This window comes from Hibiscus syriacus, unplaced genomic scaffold, assembly GCF_006381635.1.
Source record: "Hibiscus syriacus cultivar Baekdansim isolate YM2019G1 unplaced genomic scaffold, ASM638163v2 tig00012840_pilon, whole genome shotgun sequence".
In the NCBI taxonomy this organism is placed as follows: domain Eukaryota; kingdom Viridiplantae; phylum Streptophyta; class Magnoliopsida; order Malvales; family Malvaceae; genus Hibiscus; species Hibiscus syriacus.
In genome coordinates, this window is record NW_024062291.1 from 1,344,680 (window position 1) to 1,350,066 (window position 5,387).

Below are 5,387 nucleotides of genomic sequence, written 5' to 3' on the forward strand. Positions count from 1 at the left end.
AAGGAGGGGAGAATTGTAATACCCTAAATTTTGGTTAGTGACCAAAATGTAACTTTTGAAAGTTTGATGGTCAAAGTATAAACTTGGAAAATTTAAGGGAATTAAGTGATAAAGTTCCTAAAAAGAATTTTATTCCATAAATAGATAGTTTACTCTTAAGAGTGTGGTTTTATGGAAATCATATTTTTGGATTTGGAATTTTAGTAAAGAAAAATGAGAAAGGGTTAAAGTTCGGTAAGAAATCGGTAATTCAGATCGAATTGGAATTTTACAAAAATTTTGAGGATGTTATAAAATGGTGGGAAATATTATTTTAATATTTTAGATCAGAGAAATTTGGTTTGGAATTGTGCAATTTTTCAGATTTAACTGAAACAGTGAAATTTAGTGACTAAAACGTATTTTTTGAAAATTCATGGGAATTTTCGTAAATCAAAGTTAAAATAATTCATTTTTGACTTTGAAAGATGATAAGGATGAGTTTTCATGGTTTTATGGTGAATCTCTTAAGCAAGATCAGGGGTTCAAATCCTGACGTTTGTGAATTGAGCAAACTAGGTTGGGAGGAACACCCTCGCTTCTGCAATACTTGATCCGAAATAGTCAATCAATAGATCGAATACTAGTGGTTATACCAAAAATAATTGCTCAAAGTTTGACCCTCCTAATTTGCAACTAGTCAAACTTTCTCCAAATCAATTTCGTTTCCTGCTTCCTTAACTCCACCGCATTTCTCCTACCTACTTGTTTGAACTTAAAACATTTTTCCACTGTTTCTAGTCCAAACCAAGCTTTTCTCACCTTTTCCTACATGAACCACCCTCATGCAAGCTTGCAATATCCAAACCTATAACTTGTACCCATTGAGTATATATCTCTTTCATTCATGGCCATGAAACTCAAATCAACCCTCCCTTTTCTTCCCCTTCTTGCTTTCTTGATCGCCACAGCACTGGTTTTCACCCTAGAAGCTCGTACTTTAGCTCCAAATCATCTTCACTGTGTCTAAGTGAAACCTGGTCAAGGAGGGCAGGGACTTCGACTCGAAGTTTTCGTATCAATCTTCTCGGAATCAAGGATTCTTCTGGGCCAAGTAACGGCGGAGAAGGGCATTGACATCCATTATACGTTGAAAGTTTTAAAGTTTAGAATTTGTAACGTGCAAAATAAACTCCTCCACTTTGGGGGCAATATGTAGTTTGTATGTCATATTCGTATAGGAATATATCAAACACATGGGATGCATAAGAAAGTAATAAATATATTTCAAAATTTTTGTAATTTTCAAGTTGAATTTAATACAATGATATCCAAATATCAGAACTCGAAACTCATATATTCATGGTGATTGTTCGTTACTCATAGTTGGATTTATGATGTTCGGAGGGACATTGACGAGTAATATATAGGGAAAAAAACTAAAAATCCGAGTAAAAACAGGTTCAGAAGATTAAACTATCAAACTATGACAGTCCTCGCATTATGAACTATGATCCCTTATCATCTGCAACCAAATTACCTTCTATAGAGTAAAAAGCTATGTTCTATCATATACAACAAGAGTGGAAGAAAGAAAATGATGGAATACAGAGACTCGTGTGTAAATATCCATACCCAATCTGCAAGGTGTGAGGCATCATCAACCATGACACTTTCGGGTCGAAATGAACAATACGAATCAAGTGCAGATCTCGATATAAGTAGGTAATAAAATTATTTTATACCAGGTAGACCATCCCAACCTCTAGTGTAGATGCTTGAGGAATGTTCAAGGCATAAGTTGGTCCTCTAGAGTTTCTTCTTAGGAAATCATATCCCAAATTTATTACAATTTTCTTCATCAAACTTGACCCTTTCTTTGCTCTTACATATGAATGGCCCAGTATGAATGCCATTCCTGCCTCCCTTGCTTCCATCAGTTCCCGCAATTCCTCCTTCGCCTCGTTTTCGATCCGCGGACTTTCCGGGACAACAAACCTCACTCGCTTCCTCAGCCTCTCAGAGGACTTTGTCACCTTTACCTCCGAAGTGCATACAATCTCAGACGAATCCTCATCACCATCTTCATGCATTCTTACACCTAAACTTCAATGATGATGTCCCGATAACTGTCATTTTTTCGTCATTTTCAGAGTCTATTGTTAGAATATCAAATTCAGGTCTCTCTGATCTGATAAATTCTGCAATACTACAAATAAGATCTTTCTCAAACTCGATATCATCTCTGTGAATGTCTCGATATCCATAACGTGCTATACATCGATAGAGCCGGTATTCCTTTGGACCAACTCTTCCTACTAGGAACCTTTCCTCAGGACTCACATGTGGTACTGGAACTGATTTAATGCAAAGAAACACCGCAACTTGGTGGAATGCAGGGAGGTTAGTGACAAAGTGAGAGAAAATAGCAGGAATTCCAGAAACAAGCTCGGTATGTATAAGCCCAATGCCTCGGACCCGAACGATACCGATAGTCGGACCTAGAGCAAGGAGCCAGTTGATAGAGACCTTATTCTGAACATCAAACTCATATTTCTTGAGTGTGCCGTAGTGCCAAACATACATTATGGCTGAAAATATCAAAGCAAGTGCAATGGGAACCCAAGCCCCTTCAAGGAACTTGATAAGAGATGCTGAGAAATACAGTGCTTCAATGGAGCCAAAGAAGAATATAAACAATATTGCTAGGAAAACACTTTTATGCCAGCATAAGACAATCACCAGAGACATTAAACATGTTGTAACCAGCATAACTGTTATAACGGCCAAACCTGTCAATGTAATAAGTAAATGCTGTAAGAACAATGACAATAATGATTATGAACTCTCAAGAGCAAATAAAATCCGTAGAGGATGATACCTGATGCATTTCCCATCCGTTCGTGTCTCGAAATCCAATGGTCACCGCCAAACATAACAGCATTAAAGTCCAGTTGATCTCTGGGATGTAAATCTGGCCATGGATTTTGGATGATGTGTGGATGATTTTGACCCTTGGGAAACAGCCCAAAGCAGAACATTGTTTGATGATTGGGAATGTTCCAGTAATGATGGCTTGACTTCCCACAACTGCAGCAAAAATGGCTATAACCAGAACAGGCCATCTTATTTTCTCTGGTACAGAAACATAGAATCCAATGCGGTAGTCAGTTTCGAGAACGTGATGTCTCGAAAGGTAAGCAGCTTGTCCCATATATGCAAGTATTAGAGAAGGATAAACAATGAAGGTGAAAGCAATCTGCAGGAAAGTTGCACTTAGTTAGGGAAATAACAACCAATATTAGCATTTATGAAATTAAAACATGGAAATATTATGCAAGTTACCTTGATAGACAACTGTGAAAAGTGTCCAAGATCAGCAAACATGGCTTCAGAGCCTGAAACAATAACAAGAGCAACATTAGAACCCATGTACAACAACCATACATCAGACATGTTCGGATATTGGATACCCTCATATCCGACACGAAATTCACATTCCAAGATGTAGTTTTCATACGATTTTCTACCTGTTATGCAAAGGAGGATCCCACCAAGTGACATCCAGCCACCCTTTTGGGTCTTCTTCAAGAACTTATACATGTAATAAGGGGAGAGAGCTTGTAAACATGGGGATTCAATGGAAAATATTGTAAACCCCAATGGCACTAATGCATAGAAGCCATGTTATCACCACTGGTGCGAATAAGAACCCTACTCGATGTGTCCCATAATGTTGGAGGGCAAATTAGAATATCAGAATGGCACAAGCTGCTGGGACTTCAACATCTGCAGAATCATATAAACTCTGAGGGAACAGAATAATAAAGCACATAAGCAATGCTTTGAGTTTGAGCTTTCGAAATAAATTACATTAAACCATATATGATGCTGTTAAATAGATGGAAATCAAAGTGTTCATATATCATCCAAAAGTAGATTATTTGACCACATACTGAATGGTGGCAGTCAATTAGAAAGTGATTCAGGCATGACGATTAATCTCTCATGGCGATTTTCAGTCATGGTTTTCAGGTTGAATTTTCTAAATAGATTAATGAATGAAACACACACACATTCAAATATGGACATAAAATATGATTTATAAATCTGAGTGACCTAACCTCTGTAGTGTTTTTCCCCCCTCTTTTCCTTTACCAAACATACCTTTTCATGGCCTTATAACGACAGAGTAACATATGAAAATTGACACATTTCCATAATCTTTCTGATTAATAAATTTGAAACTTCTTTCTTAACCACATGTTTCACCTTTACTTTATTTACATACTAATCAACCTGACTTTTCACATTATTTTGTATTTAAGCATAATTTATTAAAGTTGATGGTGAATGGTGTTTTATTAGCAAGGAAGCTTATAAGGGACCCCACTTTAATGCAGAAACTTATCACAATTTTGATAACCTCTTAATCATCCTTGTGCACATCAACGAAATAAAGATAATCGATACTTCATCATCATTGCAAACAAAATATGCAAATGCTGCAGTGGAAATAAGAGAATTAGGCTTCTGATTTAAGGACTTACATCGATGTTGTTCTTTGGACATGGAAAGCTCCAGACCTGAAACTGCTGAAAAAACTGCAGAAACCCAGAAATTTCCCAGTTATTTCAAGTATGTATAAAACCCAAGAAAAATGAATGAAACCCAGATTTTTATTTTTGAAAATATACCAGAAATTGCAGGTGTGAGAACCCCATCTCCAATGACCATGCAAGTTCCAATCAAAGCCAATACAAGCAACAGCCTCTGCAATATTTTGTGTTTTTCTAAAGTTGATTTCAAACTTGAACCCAAAAGGCTCCTGTTATTCGATGCCATCCCATCCTTTTTGTACTCTGATAATTCCTCATCTGCAAGCTGACAATTAGGCAAAGAAGACACCCTGGCATGCCTGCAGAGCAATGAATATAAAGCAAAAGTTCCACCTTCACCATTATCATCGGCTCTGAGCACAATAAATACATATTTCAGTAATGGCATCAATGTCAATGTCCAGAACACAAATGATAAAACCCCAAAATCTCTTCATTCGTATCAGAGTGATGAATATCCTCAGCGAAAAACTTTTGTATACATATAAGGGGAAGTACTTAATCTCCATAACAACACCCAAACTTGATAAGCTAAACTTACACTGTCTTCCATGATTCCTTATTCTGAAAAAATATATATATATATATAAATCATGAACGAGAAGCTGATTCTGAAGAGAGTAACAATACAAAAGAAGAAATTATTGCGACTTGTCTTACCTTGATTGGACCCTTTGGGGGGATAACACCTTCACCTTCAAGATCCATCATAAACTGCTGTAGAATCACTCGAAACCCACTTTTTTCAACAAATACACCAAAATTAAAGACTACCCAGTTGTACAAGAT

The 5,387-nt window shown here is 36.7% G+C and overlaps 1 pseudogene; it reads right to left on the minus strand.

The window, feature by feature from the left end:
* Nucleotides 1-1,444: 1,444 nt before the first annotated feature.
* LOC120205734 lies at nt 1,445-5,052 on the minus strand (annotated as a pseudogene).
* Between the last annotated feature and the right edge of the window lie 335 nt (nt 5,053-5,387).